Source organism: Macaca fascicularis, chromosome 5, assembly GCF_037993035.2.
Source record: "Macaca fascicularis isolate 582-1 chromosome 5, T2T-MFA8v1.1".
Taxonomy (NCBI): domain Eukaryota; kingdom Metazoa; phylum Chordata; class Mammalia; order Primates; family Cercopithecidae; genus Macaca; species Macaca fascicularis.
This window is the reverse complement of record NC_088379.1, coordinates 158,435,892-158,459,659: the sequence shown is the minus strand read 5'-3', so window position 1 is coordinate 158,459,659 and position 23,768 is coordinate 158,435,892. Positions and strand designations below refer to the sequence as shown.

At 42.4% G+C, this 23,768-nt stretch overlaps 1 protein-coding gene and 1 non-coding gene across 9 annotated transcripts in view; both read right to left on the bottom strand.

The window, feature by feature from the left end:
- Positions 1-23,768, bottom strand: part of TMEM131L (transmembrane 131 like) — a 178,062-nt gene that overhangs the window by 101,425 nt on the left and 52,869 nt on the right. The gene's annotated exons all lie outside the window — the stretch shown is intronic.
- Positions 2,447-2,551, bottom strand: LOC135971055 (small nucleolar RNA SNORA5). The gene has a single exon (XR_010587119.1). It is a non-coding gene; the product is annotated as a small nucleolar RNA SNORA5 (small nucleolar RNA).

Here is a 23,768-nt window from a genome sequence, read left to right as displayed (position 1 = left end):
AGGCTGTGAACACCACCCCAAATTTACATCTCTAGACCAGCACCCTTCTCAACTGCCCATCCACATATGCTCTGGGAGGTCAAAAAGACATCCCAAACTCAACAGGTGTGAAACTGAGCGCCTGATCTTACCCCTAAACCCAAGTGCCACAGCCATCTCTGCTCAGTTGTTCACGCCAATAACCTTGGAGTCATCCCTAACTGTTCTCTTTCTCACACCGCACATCCTATCCATCGGAAATCCCATGAGCTCTGCTTTCACCAGGCCCACTGCCACACCTGATCCAAGCACCCATCATGTCTCTCCATCTCTTGCTTCCTGGTTGTTAGGGCCTCACTGGTCTCCCTGCTGCCCAGGCTCAGCCCTGCCGCATGGCCTCTTTAAACCTAATTCAAATGGCATCACTGCTCTGCTCAAAATCCCCACAAATCCGCATTTCCAAGGCCTCACGCTGTGCTCTCCCCATGACCTCACCAGCTCCACACCCCTCTCCAGGTCTGTACACATGGTGATCTCACCACAAGGGTCTTCTGGCTACACTGGGAATCCCCAAGTGTATGGCCTCCTACCTTAAAGTTCTTTGCAGTGACTGTTCTCTCTATCTGGAATATTCTTCACCCAGACAGCCTCATGGCAAACTACTCCACCTCCATCAAATCCTCCAACTCCTGGCCAGGCCCGGTGGCTCACGCCCGTAATCCTAGCATATTGGGAGGCTGAGGTGGGTGGATCACGAGGTCAAGAGATAGAGACCATCCTGGCTAACATGGTGAAACCCTGTCTCTACTAAAAATACAAAAAATTAGCCAGGCATGGTAGCACATGCCTGTAGTCCCAGCTACTAGGGAGGCTGAGGCAGGAGAATCACTTGAACCCAGGAGGCGGAGGTTGCAGTGAGCCGAGACTGCGCCAATGCACTCCAGCTTGGGCGACAGAGCAAGACTCCATCTCAAAAAAAAAAAAAGAAAAAAAAAATTCCTCCACCTCCTTCAAATCCTTGTAAAATCTCACCCTCTTAATAAGCTTCAACCTCCTGTTTATAGCTGCAGCCCCCACCACAATCCTCATCCTCTTTTCCCTTGACCGTTGTTTCAACTTTTTCCATACCACATTATCACCTTATAACATCCATAAAATTTAGTTTCGCAGTTTTCTCTTTCTCACATCCTATTAGACTGCAAGGTCCACTAGATTTTAGTCTATTTGGTTTGCTGTTTTGTATTTACAGAACACTCACCCAGTAACATTTGTTGAGTGAAAGAAAACCTTCCCAAACCGGTGCCATTGATTTATAAAATCACAATTCAGGCCTCAGAATATTTCTTTTTAATTACTCGGTATAAAGCTGGCCTCTTCCTAACATGTCAGAAACTGCAGAATCATAAAAAACGTTTCCCAAACTTCAACCAAAACCTTCACCAAATCTAATTTACCAAAACAATAAAAGTATGTATAGAATATTTTTAAAAACCAAAGTCAGGTAGGTTATATTTCTTATTCAGCTTAAAAAATATGTCGGGTCTATTCATGCCAATCACACAATACAACATTTAGTGATTTACTAAATTACAAATGCTGTAAATGTTAAGAAGACAAGACAACTAAGAACTTGAAAATGCAAAAAACATAGGATCCTACTATGGAAAATGAGGTCCTGAACCAGGCAACGAAAGTGTAGAAAGAGATTAAGCTAGAAATTGCATGAGCAGGTGGATCATGTTCAAGGAGGAGTGTTAAGAGGAGGTCCAAGTTGGTAGCCCTTGGCTTGGGTAGAACCCTTTAGAAACTAGCACCCACAGCCTGGGTCTGGTTCATATGCTTTGACTAACCGTCTGAATTAGCAACACTGGTTATTGCAGCATGCCTGAGATGGTTCTTTTAGTTCCACTGCTTAAATGAATAGATCTGTAATCCCAGAACGAGGAAATAAATCAAAACCTAGAGTAATTTATAAGCCAGTGACACAAAAATATAGGCAAGCTGAGGTGAGGCTCAGCGCCTGATTCGCAGCCTCCCCTCCGCCAGTGCTGCTGATGTGCACCCCACTCCCACATGGAGTCGCCCAGCTACAATGGGGTGAACATGGCCAATGTGGAAATAAAAGAGCTGAGAAAGAGGCCAGGTGCGGTGGCTCACGCCTGTAATCCCAGCACTTTGGGAGGCTGAGGTGGGCAGATCACCTGAGGTCGGGAGTTCGAGACTAGCATGACCAACATGGAGAAACCCCGTCTCTACTAAAAATACAAAATTAGCCGGCCATGGTGGTGCACGCCTGTAATCCCAGCTACTTAGGAAGCTGAGGCAGGAGAATCGCTTGAACCCGGGAGGCAGAGGTTGCAGTGAGCCGAGATGGCACCACTGCACTCCAGCCTGGGCAACAAGAGCGAAACTCCATCTCAAAAAAAAAAAAAAAGAATTAAGAAAGAGAGAGAATCCCTAAATCCACCTGTGCCTGAAGCTAATAATACCCCTGCTTCTTCCAGGTTACCAGGGCCAATGAGTTCCTTTAATGTGTCAGCTAGCTGAGTGAAATTTGTCACTTGAAGCTGAAAAGATCCCAACTATAGTAGGTACATGAACCCAGCAACTAAGACATAATTCATGAGGTTGTGTCCAAAAGTCAGGAAAGCAGGTAACCTTTGGAACGTTAAGAAACATTTTATGACTATTTATAAAAACAAATGCTTTCCGAGAAATAGTATGATTTTGCAAAAGGCTGAAGATGATCTGAAACTCCCACTTTAAAAAAAAAAAAAGAAAAAGTGTCCCTCAAAAAGTACAAACTACATTTTCTTTATAAAAGAACCAACAGGTTATTTTAGGAGGGGTAAAAGTGTTCTAAAATTAGAGTGTGCTGCTGGTTGCAAAACCCCACAAATACACTAAAAAATACTGAGCTGCACTCTTTAAGTGGGCAAATTGTGTGCCATGTGAATTGTATCTCAATAAGGCTGGGTTTTTTTGTTTTTGTTTTTGTTTTTTTAAAGCACTAATAGCAAGCAAGCACACACGCCAGACTCCTAATTCAATCATTCTGTCAGGATTCCATGTAGTAAAGAGGAGGCCATTTCTGCAGATGCATCTTCTCACACGTGTACCCGTACAAGCTCCACACAAGCTCATTCCCTTTCTGTGCACACAGACGCCTCCTGTACATAATGAAAATGCCATATGCAGATGCATTTGATTAGCACCATCCACAATTCCCATAATTATGCAGCGCTTTGTAAGCTGCAGTTAATTCCTGACTATTATCCAAGTGCAAAATCATTCTGCTTAATTTCAAGCAGCCTGGCAGCTGCAGAGGAAGAACAGCTTTGGCCTTCAGTGGAGATCCATTTGACATATAACCCCTGCTGCTACAAGGACTCCAATCATCTAGAGCTAATCAATTTCAATCAAGCAGCCTCTATTAGACTGGAGAACAATGGTGATTTCCTTCTTCCTCTGTTAGCATGCACCTTAAAAGGGCCAGAAGATGAAGAGAAGGGCAGAAATCAGGACTGTGGTTTGGTGGGGAGGGTGGAGACAGGTGGGGAAATTGAATAAGAGAAGAACAAGTGCTTACACTAGACATGTGATCCTTAAACCACCTGGCTTCCGGAGCTCGGTGAACTCTAACACTGCGAAATTATCCTAAATTCGCCGGTTCTCCAAATAATCCCTTGACCTCTCTTCTTAGGAGGCATTTCTATATTTTAAATAACTTCTATTGTCTTTTTCCTTTAACTGTAAACAGAGACAAGAGAATATACTAATGACACTTTATATAATAAAACAGCATATTATCCTGTAAAATGCCATGTTTATATAATAAAACGCTGTATAATAAAGTACTCACATGAATTTTTAACTGTCATTACTAGCAACTCGATTTTTATTCTGGATTCAGTAACATTTTTGAAATATATTCCTTTCCTCTAGTAATAACAAAAGAGGGAAATCCTGTAGAGTTCACGTTCTGACAGTATTTACAGGATTAATCCCTTTATATCCAAGAAAAGGTATATCCTCTGTAGTGGAATCTTTAAAAATGTGTAGCTCCTAAACACTTCCTCCCTTTTAAAAAGAATTCTCATGGGCACTAGAGTCAAGAAATAATTTAGTCCACTAATAGCCAATGTGGCCATCTCTCAGAGTTTCCAGCACTTCAAGGGTTCCAGCACTTCCCCTGAATCAGAATTTCTAGGGATAGAACCTAAGAATCTATGTTTGGGGAATAGCTCTCTCAGGCAATCCCAGTGTACATGCATCCATTAGGGGAGCAGAAGGAACCTGAGCACATGCATTTGGGAACCACTGATCCATTTATCCATCTATCTGCTGCTCATTCCAGGATATTTGCAGTGACACTTCTGTTTCTAATGCAGCTCATTCCCATTATAAAAGTCTTCAGCCTCAGCCAGAGTCAGGCTGCAGGAAATGAGCTAGCTATTTTAAGCAGAAAGGGATTTAATATAGAGAATTAGGAATTAAGCGCTTATAAAATCACTGAAGAGTTCAAGGGAGCAGGCTCTATGCTGGGCCTCCAGGAAAGACTCCCAGAACCTCATGGAACTGGCCCACGACGGGTGCTGGTGCCTCTGCCACATCAGGAAAGTGGGGGGGCCTCAGGAAGCTGTCTTGGAACTACTGAGTCAGCCACATCCTGTCAGCTGCGATCCCAAGACCTAAGAGCTACCTCTGTCACCGTCGCTGGTCCAGTGTCAGGTATGCACTCAAACAGTGGGACGAATCACTCACTTTTTGCTATGCTCCAGAGGTCGAACTTGCATGAGTAAAATGTGCTTCTGAAAATACCCAATGAATACCTTTTAAAGGCACTTGCCAGAACCAAGTCCAGCATGCCAGCCTACCCTGAACAGAAGACCCCTCAACTTTAATCTACACCTAGGCAGCATTCTCTTTTCAAGCAGTCTCTAACACCCCTCAAGTCTCTCTCACCTACAGTACTTCCTTTGGGCGTTCTTCTATTTCCCCTTCCTGTGGGGAAACTGCTCATTCATGTCCCAGTACTGTACCATACCTAATAATAGCTTTTGAATTTATTCTTTGATTCAGCTCATAATGCAGCCTGTCTAGACCAGGGTCCTGATTTATCATCCAATAAACTGGCCCTTTCCCCCAAAATGCCACCATCCACCAAATTAATGACACTTAAACTATCAGTGTAAGTATACTAATGCCACCTCCCCCTGGAATATCCTAATAACTACATTATCAAGATCTGCCAAAATTCAACCAGCAATTTTTACACAGTATTTTCTGGACCTTATATCCAGCACAGCATTAGGTGTAGTGAATGGATACAAGTATAAAACAGAGACCCTGACTACAAGTAGTTTGTATTCTCCACGAAGCAGCAGAGACCTAAGAAAGAAGGACAACAGAGATGGCAAGAATCTTAGAGGCTGCAAATGGAATATTTGATACAAACATGAACTACTTAGATTCGAAATAATGATGGTTCTTAAAGCATGTGTGAGGTCTCGTGAAATGAACATATGGTAACATCTTGTGTAACAGCCTGTTTTAACAGAGACCATTTTTGCAATCAGATCTTACTTAATATACACTGTGTGACTTCAAAACATGGGCATAAGCCAAATACAGAAAATCTCCCACAGGTTATTTGAAGGGGGTAGGGGAAAAAAGGGGGGCGTTTGAAGCAAATGAAATCATTCCTATCACAAGGATTCAGGCCAGAGAGTACACCACAGTGTGACATAAAACGTACACGTACCCTTAAATTTTAAAATTTATTTTCCCTTGTGCTCAACTACTTTTCCTCCTGGACTTAATTTGGTGTTATATTTGTGCTTGCATTAAGATTTTCCCCCCAAGGATTCAGTTTTCTCTTCTCTTTAGTTTTTCAACTCTTTCAATCCACTGCCTTCCAAAGTAGCAGTATCTATTTCTAAATAAAGAGTCCACTATAGGTTTAGTTACTTTACATACTCACTTTCAGTAAGTGGAAACATACACACTGACTAAAGTTCCTCTTCAAGTTATGCTGAAGATGAAAGAGGTACACCCACAAAAGCTTGCCAATTTTAGTGGAAATTTTACTTTCATTTCTTTTGTACAAAGGATTCTATCCCATCTACATTTTAGAAGTATGCTGTGTACTGTTTCCTTAAATAGAATATTCAAAGTAATCAATCATTTCTTTTACCAGTGCAAGTACAACTGACTCTCTATGGAACAGAACATTTCCATTTTCTACAGATGAAAGTCAAGGTTCAAAGACACTAGGTTAAGTGTCATTTCTCATAAGCACTGAGATAAAATTAATCACAAAACCTCCCAGAAACCACCACTGATCACGCAACAGGGAACTGATGGGTGGTCTCCAGAACCCTCTGGACAGGGGGGATAAAAGCAATGGAAGGTTCTTCCTCGGCTCACTGGATCCCACCTCTTCAATCCAGAGGCCACAACCCTCCGAGGCCAGACCTACAGAGAGTTACCTTACAGAAAGGGTGCCAAAATTCAAAGACTGGAGTGACCCACCATCCACTGTACATGGTCAGATAAGAAACCACTGCGGATGTTTCTCTTGAGTTTCAAAGTCTACCCTATCTGTGGCCCACACTCTCCAAGGGAGGGGTTGGCTCCCCCACCCCCAACCAAATCCCTCTCTCCCCAAGACGGTTTCTATTAGGCTTGGAAGCTCTGAAACAGAGGCATACGCTTTACCTGCTTTGCTTGCAGAACAGCAACTTTAATATGAACACATTACGAGACAGCCTAGGCAGGGAACCTATGAGAGACCAGGTTCTGTTATTTTAGGGAAAGTAGGAAGAACATTAAAAAGAATCCAAGTGAGAAAGCAATTTCCTCCTTAAATTTAAAAGTATTTTCCTCCTTTACCCGCTTTTAGACTTACACTTTTTCTTACCTTATTGTGTTTTGTTGTTTTCAAAGCCCCTAAATTTCTGGGCGTTGGTTGGTACCACCAGACTTCACACTCTATATTAAAACTGGTATGCTTTCTTCAATATTGTAAAACATGTCACAGTTTTCCCTCTTCACTGGAAAAGGATACATCAAATACAAAACTTATGTTTTACCACCTACGCAAATCTACCAATGCCAACTGCCGGAAGCTCAAATGCAATCTTGTTCTCTGTTCTGATTTCGTAGGCTGGGTTTTCCCTATCAATAAGTTTCCATTTTTACAACTAAATAATTCACCTCAGGAGGCAAGCTGTAGCCTGTTTTATATTATGCCAAAACCTGGAAGCAAACTGAGGCTTCAAAAATGTATAACATCGATTTTCCTCTTTATTTCAGAGACGGGAGAACTCAACAAGGCATGGCCGGCAATGCTTTTCCGCAGGGCGAGGACATTCAGACCGGACGGCGAGGAAAAGAACCTGCTCAGTTAATGGTATGGCTGCACAACACACAAACAGGACTAAAATTACAGAAGCTTCCCCAAATTGTACACACACAGTACCAAAGACAAGGAAACTGAAGAGAGACAAATGCAAGGTGGTCCCGAGGCAGGACGCAGTATAAGGACGAGGTTAGACCCAAATGTTGCAGAAACAACCTTCACCTCGGGGTCAGGGGCCCAAGATGACAGCCCAAGCTTAGCCAGACGCTGCCAGGTAAATGTGTTGGGTTCCCTTCCTGGGCTCCGTTTCCTCAAACACGAAAGACTCCCAAATTCCGATCCTTTCACTGGCGACAAGTTATAAACTATGAACAAAAGGAAGTAAAAATTAAATCAGGGCAGGGGTGGGGTCACATACACTTGCCTGATTAGGATCAATGCACTATAAAAAAGATGAGAAGAAACTCAGGATTTGGGCCAGTGGCTCATGCCTGTAATCCCAGCACTCTGGGAGGCCGAGGCAGGCGGATCACTTGAGCTCAGGAGTTCAAAAGACCAGCCTGAGCAACATGCTGGAACCCTGTCTCTACCAAAAAAACACAAAAACTTAGCCAGGCATGGTGGCGCACACCTAAAATCTCAGCTACTCGGGAGGATGAGGTAGGAGAATTGCTTGAACCCAGGAGGCAGAGTTTGCAGTGAGCTGAGATCGCACCACTGCACTACAGCCTGGGCAACAGAATGAGACCTTATCCCCGCCTCAAAAAAAAAAAAAAACCAAACTGAAGATTTGGCAACAAGTCACCAAATAATAATTACGATGAAAATTACTTCACCTCCCCCTTGCGAGATTCATTTACTATTGTCAGTCACAAGTACCTGCTAGAATAACCCCAAATCCTAAAACGTCAATGGACTGTAGCCAACATGAGCTTTGTGTCAGAGGTGCAACTCTGACACAAAGATGGTCTGAAAAAAAGATGGTCATCTGATTCCTAAAAGGGGATCTTCAGTCTTTCTAGGAGGGTTAAATAACCTCATGCATTCAACATTCAATTGCCATGTCTCAGGTATTGTCCCAGACAAAGGGACACAAAGATAGATATAAACAATAAATGCAGGCCCTCTCTCAAGACCCCAAAACCTACATGCCCACTCAACAGAATAGACATGATGTGAACCCTTAATTACCAGAAAAATTTCTCCCTCCTCTGTGTTTCTGCAGCATTTTACACCTACCTCTGTTATAGCACATTTCACAACATGACAGGAGCTACTTACAAGCGCTACTGGCCTCACATAGGAAGGCAAGCTTCTTGAGGGCAGGGAGTGTGTCCATCATCCCTGCATCCTCTATCCAATACAGTACCTGCAGGAGGGAGTACTCAAAAAACATGTGTTGGAAACCTGAAGTTAGGGATAAATGATTCTCAGATGAACAATACAGGTAGTGGACAGGAGAAGAGAGGCCTGTGGATGAGAGAACAGGTGGACCAAGTGTGGCCTACACAAACTTTATGCCCTTGCTACTCAAACTATCCACAGACCAGCAGCATCGGACTGCCTGGGAGTCTGTTAGAAACGTGGAGTAGCAGGCCAGGCACAGTGGCTCACGCCTGTAATCCCAACACTTTGGGAGACTGAGATAGGTGGATCATGAAATCAAGAGATCGAGACCATCCTGGCCAACATGGTGAAACCCCATCTCTACTAAAAACACCAAAAAATCAGCTGGGTGCAGTAGTGTGCGCCTGTAGTTCCAGCTACTTGGGAGGCTGAGGCAGGAAAATCACTTGAACCTGGGAGGCAGAGGTTGCAGCGAGCCGAGATCGCGCCAATTCACTCCAGCCTGGTGACAGAGCAAGACTCTGTCTCCAAAAATAAAAATTTTTTTAAAAAAAGGAATGTGGAGTTGCAGGCCTACCACAGGCCTACTTAATCAGCATCTCCAAGCTAACAAGACCTCTCAATGATTCCTGTGTCCCTTAATGTTTGAGAAACACTGATCCAGAGAAGATTTAAGTGGGAAACCCACAAACAAATGAGAAGAATCAGTTAGACTTGGGCAGCAAGAGTAATAAAAAGAAATTAAGACACTGAAAGGAAAAGGGCCAGGCGCGGTGGCTCACACCTATAATCCCAGCACTTTGGGAGGCCCAGGCAGGCGGATCAGGAGCTTGAGATCAGGAGCTCAAGACCAGCCTGGTCAATGTGGTGAAACCCTGTCTCTACTAAAAATACAAAAATTAGCCGGGTGCGGTGGCACGCACCTGTAACCCCAGCTACTTGGGAGGCTGAGGCACGAGAATCAACTGAACCTTGGAGGCAGAGGTTGCAGTGAGCCAAGATCACACCACTGCACTCCAGCCTGGGCGACAGAGCGAGACTCCATCTCAAAAAAAGAAACTGAAAGGAAAAGGATTTACTTACGAGGCTGTTAAACCTGTGATGAAAGAACAGGCATTGGCTCTAGAGGTACTGTCATGATCACTATTTCAAGTTTTTAAAAACTGGGAAAAATCCTTTAAAAAAAATCCTAAACCTTTCCAATACATGCCTGTCTGATTTGTCTGCACCACTCAAAACACATTGGAAAGAAGGACAATAATCATTAGGTATCAAGTCGCATCAGCCCATAAACCAGAGAGAGACACCTGTCAAATACCTGGACAGCGTGCTATTACCACACTCAGCATCATCACGTATGCTTCACTAGCCAAACAGCAGTGTGGTCCTAAAACACGAGCCATCCAATGAAACTACTTACAGAGATAGCCCCTGCTTTACTTCCACAGAACATTCCTAGGACCCACAACATAAAGCCAATATCATACCTTCCCATGGGAACTACACTGTAATTGAAGAGTTACATCCTGGCCAAAGGCACCAAATAAATCACAGCAATGACGACACTGCAGAAAATCTATGACACAGCTACAAATCCTCTAAATAACATAAAGTGATAAAATCAGGCTTCAACCCATAACATGGGAGTTTTATGTTAGAAGTAACCTTAAAACAGACCACAGGGTCTAAATTTCTTCTCCTCCAGGCTAGGAAATGGAAACCTAGAGGGGTGCTTGCCCAAAGTCAAGGATCTGGTTAAGGAGCTGAGCTAAGAAACAAACCCAGGCCTCCTACCAAGCAGTCCCATGCACTACTAGACAACCTTACCTTCTTTACAAGTCCCTTAAAATAAAAAGCATGCATCACTATTGTATAAACTGTCTTCAAAATAAGACATACATAAAGCTCATAAAAATGTAACTCTCCTATGTGACATATTTACCTGCAAACAATGTCATTAAAAAATATATCTGTGTCCTTGTTATTAGCAACTTTTTTTCTTTTTGGCCTTCTTAAAATTTACAAAGTGTTGTGGTCGAAGCCCTGGACTGCCAGCAGGAAGCAGCCCTGGCTTATGGCCTCAACCAACACACAGAACTTAGCTACTGCCCCTCCTTCTACTGAAAGGCCTAGGGCAGGTCCATCACAGTCCTTGGACTACATGCCCTGGAAGGGAACTCCTGAGAACGCAAAGCTCTGAGAATGGCAATCCGAAGCAGCAGGGGCCAAATTCCCCACTAGACTTCGCAGTTAAGACAGGAAAAAAAAAAAAAAAAAAACAGAAATGAAACATGGGAAAGACAGAAAACCTAAAGTGAGACATGCTGGTAAATGAGTTCTCAGCCAGGAGATTGGGTGATGACGACTTTTATTCTCTTTGTTCTTTTCTGAATTACTTAATCTTCCTACAATAAACATGAATTTTGTAACGAGAAAACTATGTCATGAAGTCAGGGCAGGGCTGATAATCAAACAGAACATGCTCCCTTTACGGAATGCTGAGGCCTCCTCTGATTAGGTGAAACCTCGGGTATCACCCTGAGTATGTGGTACAAAACAAAATACCACTTTCTATATAATCTATCCTGACTGCAGGAGTAAAGGTGAGATCTTTTCTGGGTGTGGCCTTGATTTGGAAATATTTTAATTTTCTTTTAACACTAACTGCAAACTTTTCTCATAATCCCATCAATAATAATATGATAATGATCCATGAAAATTCAACTATCAAACTTGAGGCCAATTAGAAGCACACAGCCTCCTGAGTGCTTCCCAGTAGCACCCTCTTCAAAACAATTAGCCAACCAGCTCTGCAAATGTCAGCCTTTGCATTTTCTAAAACCTCAATTCTTCTTCCTCAAAGACTTCCCCTTCTTTTTACCAAGTCTTACCTTTAGACTTACGCCACAGATTCAGTGTCCTCCTAAACAATGTAGTGCTATTTTCCTTCCAAACTTTAAGTTTTGGCTGATTATGCTTCTCTCTGGCCTCTATTCATTCCTAAAATGAATAGCTAGTCCCCTCTGCTAGCTTAAGGCAAACTGCCTAACCTCACGTCTTATAGAAGGAATTCCATTCAACAGACAGCAGCCTAGAGGGATACTAGGAAATTCATACTTTCCCAAATACTTCCACTTACAAGGCAACATACTTCTGGCAGTTTTAAATAATATGGCTTGCCAATGCCTGACATAACATTTGGGAATTATATTCACAATAAACTATATTTCAGATTTTATTCTGACATAAAATTCTAAGGGCACAAAAGTTAAAAATACAGGTAATCCTATATATATATTTTTTTTAAACTATTTTTTTTTAAGTTGGCCTTAAACTATTTTTTTTAAGAACTAAGAAACACAGTACCTTGATGATTAGGTGAGCAAACTAAGCCACAAAAACCTACTCATCCTTAAGTCCTATAAAGTCTAACTACCGTGTATCAGAGTGGACTAAAGGAAAACCCAAGCTCTGCGGCCCAGGCAAAGGCAATGGGGATTTCCTCTGCCTGGTCTAGATCACTCAAGGCAGGGCTTCAAGCAACCCACTGCTGAAAGCAGTCTGGGGGCAGTGGGACTGGGAAGATGGGGAGGCCCTCCAGGAAGGGGACTCCACAAAGGATAGGGATGGGGAGGTGAGGTGAGAAATGAAATGGGCTGTGGCACATGATGAGATATGGGAATGGCCACCTTCTGGGAAGGCTCTCATTCCTTCATTCCAAGAAGCATTTATTAAAGACTGGCTAGGGTGAGGGAACCCAGCTAGGTGCTGGGGATAAAAAATAAGAAATAACTGAAGGATCTTGCTCTTAAGGAACTCCATCTTACTGGGTGGAGACAAACGAGAAGAGAGAGCTCGGCAGGGCACCAAAGGGTTCTGGCAGAAATAGCATGAGGCAGGGGGAAGGGTCACGCTTCCTGGAAAAGCCACAGGGACAGAGTCCCAGGGAGCCCAGAGGGCAGTCCCTCTGCCTCCAGCACTGCCTTCACCTTTACTTCCATCCCGGTCTCTTCCTTCCCCTGGTGCTCGGCATGCAACATCACTGCTTCTCGCCACCTTTGATTTAAGTCTCCCATTATCTGCACACAATGGGAAGTCAGGACACCTATTTCCTACCAATTTATGAACTTAGAAAGTTGACATTAAAAGGGCACAAAACAGGAACTCAAAACCCACAAGCTCAAGCTTCAAAGGTGAGAACGTCCCATTTCACAAACGGCGGTTGAGGGTTCCCAGTTCACCACTCCACGTTTCTCCTCCGGCTCCTTCACCACAGCCTCACAGACCCACACTTGATTTCTCACTCTCTTCAAAACTTACATTCAACAGTTCCTCTCATGCCCAACAAAACAAGAGGTCCTAGGGCAGCACGTGTAGGATTTCACTCTAAACGATTCTGCTTTAAGTTGCAGGCTCAGCAGAAGCACATACACCAAAATAACAAGAGTTATGTTGGGTAGGGGAATGATGGAATCTTTTTATTCTTCTGTATACTGTTGAAAAACTGTAAAATAAACATGCACTTCTTGTGTAATAAGAACATGATGTTAAAAAAAACACACACAAAAACACATGCAACAACACGGATAAATCTTGAAGACATTATGCTAAATGAAAGAAGCCAGTCCCAAAAAGACAAATAATGTATGATTCTCCCTCCTATGAAGCAAGCAGAGTAGTCAAATCCACAGAGACAGAAGTAAAAGGGTGGGTGCCAGGGGCTTGGGGTGGGGGGGAGGAAGGAATGGGGAGTTCAACATGTACCGAGTTTCAGTCCCGCAAGATGAAAAGATTTCTGGAGACGGATGGTGGCGATAGTTACTCTGTAACATGGGTATATAACATGGGGATACTTAACGCCACTCAACTGTACACTTAAAAATGGTCAAAATGGTAAATTTAATGTTACATCTATTGTACCCCAATTTATAACTAAGTGAAAAGAACAGTTTTCAGGAATGTATTCGATCCAAAATAAGGTCCATCTGTATTTAATAGCACGTGTCCTTTTCTACAGCGATGTACAACGGTTCTAGTGATTACAATGGAGACTCACTTCCTCGCTCGAATATCAAAAGTGGACACATAATTGAGATGGTCCTACCTGGAAGGCCACGGCCCAGAATTTTCCCTGGAGCAATAACCACCCCTCCCCTTCTCAGTGATATCAGCACCATTATCCCCGACACAGGCGCCACAGCCACCACAGCCACCACCCTGATGGTGCTGAATCCCTAATGGTTATTCACGTTATCTCCATCCTCACAAGCCTAGAAGAGCAGGTATCATCCCCATTCTACACATGCAGAAACAAGGCCCCAGATCACAGAGCCAGAAAGTGGCTCAAGTTAATGTGTGGGCGGTACTACTCCCCAGTGGATACTCCCTACAACCACTCCCCCTCCCCAGAATCACACACACAAAGAACTGGCTTCCCAGGGAGGACTGCAAGTCACTTCACCCACTCATTCCTTTAATGCAGACGCACTGAACAGCTGCTCTATAAATTCCAGGAAGTAAAGGATCCAAAGATATTGACTGAAAAAGCAGAAGCTACAATTAGCCCTGGGAAAGGGTCCCCAGTCCTTCCCATTAACTAATTCTAAACACAACGTACTTTAAGTCATGCTCCAATTCTTCACAGTTAATTATTAATCACGTCCAATCATGAATCTCTAGCACACCCATTTATATCACAGAAATAACTGCTCCTCACTAAACCCACTCAGTTATTAAGGAAAGAAGAAGAGACAGGGCACAGAGATAGCCCTTGCTAATCTCTCATCAGTGCTTTTCCAACTTTGCCCCCTAAATTACCGACAGAGGAGAACGATCTGCACTGGAGACCTAGGGCCTTCCCAGTTTCCTGCCTGAAGTGTGAAAAATATTGAGGACCAGTCATCTATTTTTAAGATGTATGCAAACAGAGCACTCTCTTCCAGCTTTTGAGTTTTTATTTAGGTATTTCTCTACCAGAGATAGGATCTCACTCTGCTGCCCAGGCTGGAGAGCAATGGTGTGATCATGTCTCACTGCAGCCTCGACCTCCTGTGCTCAGCTGTCTTCCTGCCTCAGCCTCCAAGTAGCTAGGACCACAGGCGAGTGCCACTACACCCAGCTAATTTAAATCTCTTTTTTTTCTTTTAATGCAGAGGTGGGGTCTCCCTGTGTTGCCTAGGCTGGTCTCAGACTCCTGGGCTCAAGCAATCCTCTTACCTCGGCCTCCCAAAGTGCTGCGAGAACGGGCGTGAGCCGCCGTGCCTGAGCCACCATGCCTGGCAGAGTTTAATATAAAAATCTTCCTCTCAAATCTTAAGTAAAACTGGCACCAAGAAAGATGGACCATATTTGTTCAAAGCCCTAAGAGATCCCATGACCCCCAAAGTCAGCCCAGATATGCAAGCAAGTCTACACAGACCTTCCCCAGGCAAATTTCTGGTTCTTCCCCTGAGCAACTGGCTGTTGTGTGTATCATTCACTTGGCATTTAGGATGTACTGGGCTTCACCGTGGTAGTTTTGTTTTCACGTCTATTAATGTGTGAACTCCCTGTGGTCAAGGACTAGTAAACTTCCCTATTCATCCACAGTATCTAATCCTGTTTCTTGTACATAACTGACACTTGACATAGCAGGTTCTTCAAAGAGTCCTCCTGTGTAAAAGCCACAAGCCATCTTCCTAGAAATGCAGAATGAATTTCTGTCTCACAGCCAAGAATGACCCTCAAGTCTGTGGGGCTCATTTTTCCTTTATTTCTGTCTCTGAAATTGGCCCAATTATCTATGTCCTAAAGGCATGTCTCTGCTTTACAATTAGATTTGCCTGTTGTTTCCTTCCTATGTAAACCCAATTATTAAAGTTTAAGATTGCTAGGTCATTCTCCACATTCTACATGTGATGGCAAATAGAGTCAGACAGGTAAGTATGTACAAACTCCTGTAGCAGCTCAAAGCATCTCCATCCCTTTATCCCAGCTCTTTCCCTAACACCCCTATGGTGTTAATGTCACTTAAAGTTTGAGTAACACTTCCTCACAAAATCTGTAGCAAGAAAAGAAAGTGAAAGATCCATCCATCTGGATTTGGGTATAAAGTCTTCAACTTTCAGAATAAGTACTATGCCACTAAACAATTTTCAGCATTTTCTATGAAAAGCTTGGCTCCAAGCTGCAACTCACAAAGATAATATTTACACATGACATCAGAACAACTGCTGAAATTCCAGAGAACTTTCCCTACCAAATCTCTAAGTAAAGAACAGAAAGTACCCCACACAGCCTACATCCCCCTTACTCACCAGCAGGTCTACAATACTCATGGGACTTCTCATGTCCCCTAAGGCTGTTTGGTCATATCACCAATTTGACAAATCCTTTACACGTAGAATTTTCCCCCCAGGAAGGTGGGGAGAAAGAGTATTATACATAAAGACTACAAACTGATCACAGCAAATGTAGGAATGGTAATCAACAGTTTAAGACACAGCAAGGAAACCCCAGGTTAAGGTCTCTTGATGCCTTCACCACCCCACCGACTAGAATTCTTGTCAATGCCTGCACTGACATGGAGCAAACAGGAAAGAGCAGGAACCCTTAGGATAGAACTAGGAAATCAGCACGTGCCCCCCAGAGTCACAAGTGCAATGAAAAGGCTGAAAGTCAGTTTTGAAATCGCCGAAGGAGAAAACAGAGCCTGAGCACCAAGTCAGGCTACTGCTTTATACAATAAATACGTACCAACATATACAAGAGCCTATCATTATTTCTGAAACTGTCACACATGATTTCAGTCAGTAGGAAATTTCTCAGTAATTTCCCTGATGTTCCCATTGCTTCTATGATGCTTAGAGTATCACTATTCTATATCCCTTCCCTGTAGAACCAAACACATCACACTCATTATGTACATTTTTCTCTCCAGGGTGATTTTGTGCTGAGACCAAAAAAAATCGAATGTATTCACTATGTTTTCAAGCTTTTCTATTCCATTAAGAGTTTCCCAGGTATGACGTCTGCATCTTATTTTCATAGGCCTCTACACTAGGTTCAGACTCTTCTGGTTCCGTTTTCTCTCTGGACCTGCTCTCGTGTGTTCCCTTTCACCCCTGGCAGATACAGCTTTCTATTATAGCAAAAACACTGTCTTTCAAAACCCTCAGCAGCATCCCACAAAAGGTGCTCGGGAAATGAGGAGGACTTTTTAATGTGCAAGTGTTCAGTCCTACAATCACAGTGCACAGCATGCTTGGCTCCAAGGACTGCATGAGAACGCAAGCACCTGCTGACTGACCTCAGCCTCAATTCTAAACAGGAACCTGGCTGGAGTCGAGCCCTGCATGTTCACTCCCATTGTCAGGTCTCAGCTCTCACTAAAAGCAAGTTGCAAATTTTCTGTCTGCTCAACAAAAAAGGTTATTGTTTTGTTTTGTTTTTCACCCCATTATAAAATACACACTAATCGTAAGTTCATGGAATAAAGAAAACTAGTAAATAAATCACCCATCACTCAAATTGGGCAAATTTTCAAGCCAAAAAAACAGGGTCCAAAAGATTCCTACTCAGTCTAAAAGCTTTAAACAAGGTGAACCAAAGAGTTAAGAGAGAGGCTATATGGGTGCCTACTACCGCTACTGGGTTATCACAGAAAATCAAGTGTGTACTAAAACACGTATTTCATCTTGTTGTTAACAAGGTTTGGGAACACATGACTGCATAAACACAGACACTGCACACAAGAGTAATCATAACCATCTTCCCAGAGTCTTTCTTTCACTGCTACCATAGTTTTCATGAGCCCACTCACTGGTAACCAAGCCTCCTTGAACAAAAGGCTCCTGACCATTAAGAGAGCTAAGGAGCAATACACTCGGTGGGTTCCATTCAATTCAGCATTACACTCGACACCTAATATGTCCCAGGCAGGGCAGATCCAGGTTTTATAGAGCTCTGAAACTTATGTGAGAGGGCAAGGTGGAGTATTTTAAAGGAAAAAAAATACACACTATATATTACTTTTGAAGACTTAATAAAAAACACAGTCATGTAAAAACATTCCTAGGAACCTGCCTAGGGCCTTGTAAAGGACTCATGCAAGCGAGGATGACAGAACATGTCTGTGCCTGTGCAGTTGAGGGAAGAGGTAGGAAATGCTTCCTAGATTAAGGGATGTCCCAGCAGAGATCTGGAGGCGGCACAGGAAGTGATCTCCAGGCACAGCAAACAAGTCCAATGGTGGAAACAAAGGAAACTTCAACCAACTTCATCTTCATAAGTACATGCAAACTAAAAGAAGTATATAATACAAATTTGGACCTCTTAGATTAAAATTTAAAAGCTGAGCCGGCCTGGCACCATGGCTCACGCCTGTAATCCCAGCACTCCGGGAGGCCGAGGCAGGTGGATCATGAGGTCAGGAGTTCGAGACCAGCCTGGCCAACATGGTGAAACCCCATCTCTATTAAAAATACAAAAATTAGCCAGGCATGGTGGCGCACACCTGTAATCCCAGCTACTCAGGAGCCTGAGGCAGGAGAATCACTGGAACTTGGGATGCAGAGGTTGCAGTGAGCCAAGATCGCCCCACTGCACTCCAGTCTGGGAGTCAGAGCAAGACTCCATCTCAAAATCATAATAATAATAAATTGAAAAGATGAACAAAAAATATTGGAACCCAGTGCTGGGAGGTTCGTAAGAAACTGACAATCTCAAGACACTAGCATAAGAGTATAACTGAAACCACCTTTCTGAAGGGCAAGTAGATAATATTTTTCAAAGGCCTTGAAGCATGCCCACTTTTTGACCCAGCAATTCCAGTTCTAGTAACATATCCTAAAGAAATGATTGCACAGCATTCAAGTGTAGATACAGTCTGGTGGGGTTTTCTTTCCTTTTAAATAAACTTCACATATAAAGAATTCAATTTTAGGGCTAGGCACGGTGGCTCATGCCTGTAATCCCAGCACTTTGGGAGGCCGAGGCAGGTGAATTGCTTGAGCCCAGGAATTCGAGACCAGCCTGGACAATATGGTGAAACCCTGTCTCTACAAAAAATATAACAATTAGCTCGGCACAGTGGTGCACGCCTGTAGTCTCAGCTACTTGGGAGGCTGAGATAGGAGGATCACTTGAGCCTGGGAGGTGGAAGCTGCAGTGAGCCAAGATCTTGCCACTGCAATCCAGCCTGGGTGAAAAAACAAAGAATTAGATTTTAAAATTACAGAACATTTATATAACGAACTATAAGGCAGTCGGTAAAACTGATGTGCTTAGATACAGACATGGGAAGATTATATTAAGTTTAAAAAGCAACTTACAAAATTGTCATTTAATCCCATTTAAAAATATATAAAAATAACATACCATTTACAGTACATGACTCAAAAATAAAAATACAATTAATCTAATGTAAAAATGGGCAAAGGATTTGAGCTAAGACCAGTGGTTCACGTCTATAATCCCAATGCTGTGTGAGGCCAAGCGGGGAGGATCACTTGAGACCAGCTGGGCAACACAGTAAGACCCTGCCTTTAAAAAAAAAAAAAAAAAACAAGCCAGAGGATTTGAACAGACATATCTCCAAAGAATATATACAAACAGTCAATGAGCACATGGAAAAGAGGCTCAAGATGATTAGAGAAATGCAAATCAAAACCATGATACCACATCACACCCTCTAGAAGGGCAATAATAAACTCATCTATTAACTGTTGGTTGGTGAGAATGTAGAAAAATCAGAACTCTTATACTTTACCTGTAGAAAAGTCATGTATGAAAAGGAATGTATGGTACAACTACTTTGGAAAACAATTTGGCAGTTCCTCAAAATGGTACACATAAAGTTACCATATAAACCAGCAATACTACTCGTAGATTTCACTCGTATGTTTCAATAGAATTGAAAACATATGTCCACACAAACAACTGCACACAAATGTTCACAGCATTATTCATAATAGCCAATAACTGGAAACAATCCAAATGTACAAATGATGAATAAAATGTGCTCTATCTATACAATGGAATATTATCTGGCAGCAGAAAGGAATAAAGTATTGTTATATGCCATGTGGTAAACAATGAAAACATTAAGCTAAATAGAAGTCAGTCAAAAGAGGCCACATACTATATGATTCCATTTATATGAAATATTCAGAACACGCAAATTTATAGACAGAAAGTAGATTAGAGGTTGTCAGGGGACAGAGTGGTGGCCAGGAGCAGGAAGTGACTGCTTGATGGGAGTGGTGTTTTCTAATAAGTTGATGAAAATGTTCTTAAATTCGATAGCAGTGATGGTTGCAAAACTATGAATATATTAAAAACCACTGAATTGTATGCTTTAAAAGGGTGAAATAGGCTGGGCATGGTGGCTCATGCCTGTAATCCCAGCACTTCGGGAGGCCAAGGCAGGCAGATCACCTGAGGTCAGGAGTTAAAGACGAGCCTGGCCAACACGAGGAAACCCCGTCTCTACTAAAAATACAAAATAAGCCGGGTGTGGTGGTGGGCGCCTGTAATCCCAGCCACCCAGGAGGCTGAGGCAGAGAATTGCTTGAACCCAGGAGGCGAAGGTTGCAGTGAGCCGAGATCAGGCCACTGCACTCTAGCCTGGGGGACAGAGTGAGACTCTACCTCAAAAAAAAAAAAAGAAAAGAAAAGAAAAAAAGGGTGAAGTAATGTGAATGTGGGATTCTATGAAGTGTAAATTCTATCTCAATAAAGTTGTTATTTTTTATTTTTCTTCTTTATATTTTATAGTATTTTCCTAAAAAAAAAAAAATTTTAACAGGCATTATACTTACCAGCTAGACAAGCTTGAATGAGGACTAACTTTGGGTTCCTATTGTAAAATGGGGCCAGTAATGATACCTATCTTAATGGTACCTAGTTCACAGTTTTACTGGAACGATTAAATGAGATGCCATTTGTAGATGGCTTTAAAGAGTACCCAGGATAAAGTAAGCCCTCAGTAATCAGCGGTTGTAACTTTTATAATAGAAATGGCTATTTCCACTTTGAAAACCAAAACATGCCCTCCTATTTACATCACCATGCATTCCTTGACTCATTTCTCATCACTTAAAAAGCAATTCTCTACTCAGCTGAGACAAACGCCAAGTGAAAAGCAATTGAGATCCAAGAAAAACATGGGCAATAATTCACGCTAGCCTCTGGTCCTGCTTCAGAGCATGTGCATTGTGTAGACCTCACACAATGATCTTATGTGAACTGCACCACTAAGCCTTCTCAACAATCCTCTAGAAAAGGTACCATTAGTCTTGTTTTACAGAGGAGAAAATCAAAGATGCAAAGATTAATTGGCTAAGGTCACCCAGGGCGAGAGGGTGAGCCAGAATTCAAACCAAGGTTTATGATTCCAAAGCCTGTGCTATGCAGTATCTGAGGGAAACTAGTACCTCAAAAGAAGCTACTCAAAGGAATCCACTTAAAATCCACAATGATGAGAGAAAAAAAAAATGAGACTTATCTGAGATTTTCCTAAACAAAAAGTTATGAAAATAAGTATTTCATATTTAATCAATTTTGTTAGAATCCCAACCATGACCTAAGTCTCAGTGTGACAAAGAGTGAGTCAAGAGTCAAGAATTTTTAGCATAATTCTTGACAAAATTGTACTATCCTCTTTCGTAGCGTGACAATGACAGAGAGGGGGTCATCAAGAGGTGATTTTTGCTAACACATCTGAGAACCACATAAATTTACACAGGCCATCTTCTAATGTTTTGACATTTAAACCATCCTTGTCAACTGCCAACACAAAGACACTGGCTACAGACCAGATGGGAAATGGGAGGAACAAAAGCCAGTTTTTAGCAGGAAGACATGTTCGAATTGAGAGCAATTTTATTAGTATTACATTTATTATTAAATATTTTCATGCTATGACAGCTTCTGCAGCTCTGTGCAGCCTCAGAACTGGAACTCAGAGTAAGCAAGAAAACAAGAACACCTGTATGGCCTGATCCCTAAAGTGCTCAAAAATGTGAAAAGAAAACTGAACCCCTTCTGCCCTAGTTCAGTCTTCAGTTTACTCATTTGATAAATGTCTTTTGGTTCTATCTCTTCAAAACTGTCCAAAATAAATCAGAATAGAGCTCCTATCCTACTGAGTAGAGAACCTGAGCCAACACAAATAAGCTTCTTACAGAGTCAAGCCTCACAGTTTTCTCTGGTAAGTATATATTAATACATGTGCTCTGGCGAAGGCAACAAAAAAGGCAAACGCCAAACTTGATTTTTCCATTAGGCCAGCATGACAGTAAATTCAAACAGCCTGCTAGAACAGAGCCAGATCAGACCACAGAACACCCTGACCCCTACCTCCAGAGCTCTACTGACTGCCTTATGCCTCCCCAACCTCTCTGGACTCCACTATAACTAAAATGTTATAAAATGTTTTTCATCCAGCAGATGACAAAAGAAAATAAAATATGAAGGGTATAGTACTGAGCATGATAGACTGGTGATTTAAAACTTCATTAATGGCTACTGATCATGCAGATGGCCTGCACATGTAAAATAACACCTTAAAAAAAAAGATAAAGGGCTGGGCGTGGTGGCTCATGCCTGTAATCCCAACACTTTGGGAGGCCGAGGCGGGCGGATCACGAGGTCAAGAGATCGAGACTATCCTGACCAACACGGTGAAACCCCATCTCTACTAAAATACAAAAAATCAGGGGGGCTTGGTGGCTCGAGCCTGTAGTCCCAGCTACCCAGGAGGCTGAGGCAGGAGAATCGCTTGAATCCAGGAGGCGGAGGTTTCAGTGAGCTGAGATTGCGCCACTGCACTCCAGTCTGGCAGAACAAGACTCTGTCTCAAAAAAAAAAAAAAAAAAAAAAAAGAAGAAGAAGATAAAGGATGAAAGCAGAAGACATCTAGATGTCAGGAATGGCATGAAGAAAGACTCAGGGAGGAGGGGAGGGCCTGTAGAAGTGATCTTAGAAAGAGTGTATTTTGGATGTCATATTAAAGTTTGGCAAGTATTCTTTTCTGCTAAAATGTTGCTATGACTTAAAAATATCCAATCAGTTCATCTTTCCAGGAATTTTAAGTAGGGAAAAAAATAAATAAATGTTTACTGTCCTCCTCATTACTTCTGCTCCCACGATAGCCTTTGCACACAGTTCTTCACATTTTTGTTTGCATAACTGCAGAAAGGGACTTGGAGAAACTATAGACTCTTTCACACATTTTTAAGGTTAATATTCAAATTTTCACACTGTAATTTTAAATGGTTGCAAAGAATATAATTTCTGGCATGTTATAAATACTGAGTTTTAAATAAAACAATTACATCTCTTAAACCTATCCATTCTGACCTAAATACCATAGCCATCCCCACACCCGATATCCATTTTAAAAAATAAACTCTTTCAGAGTTGGAAATAGTACATCATTTCCCTTTCTCCTGGATCTCAACTTTCCATTCCACCTCCTCCACAGTATTCCATCTCATTACTTTAAAGTTTGAAAGTCTATTCCACGCTGCAACAAAAATTCTGCAAATAAAATTTGTGTATTTAACCATAAAAATCAGTATTAAATGTTTATTTTAAATGGAGTTAAATACAATTTTATGGGCAAAATTGCTCAAAAGAAACTATAAAGTTATTCAACACAACATTTTATTGGAAATGCGTATCTGGGCCGGGCGCGGTGGCTCACGCCTGTAATCCCAGCACTTTGGGAGGCCAAGACGGGCGGATCATGAGGTCAGGAGATCGAGACCATCCTGGCTAACACGGTGAAACCCCATCTCTACTAAAAATACAAAAAAAATTGCCGGGCGAGGTGGCGGGCGCCTGTAGTCCCAGGTACTTGGGAGGTTGAGGCAGGAGAATGGCGTGAACCCGGGGGGGCGGAGCTTGCAGTGAGCCGAGATCATGCCACTGCACCCCAGCCTGGGCGACTGAGCAAGACTCCTTCTCAAAAAAGAAGAAAAAAAAAAGGAAATGCATATCTGAATGAGACAGATGGGACTTCTCCTCCAATTAGGTAATTCTTTGTAGAAGACTATTACTTATTACTGGAATGAGACAAGAGTCAGCACAAAATCTA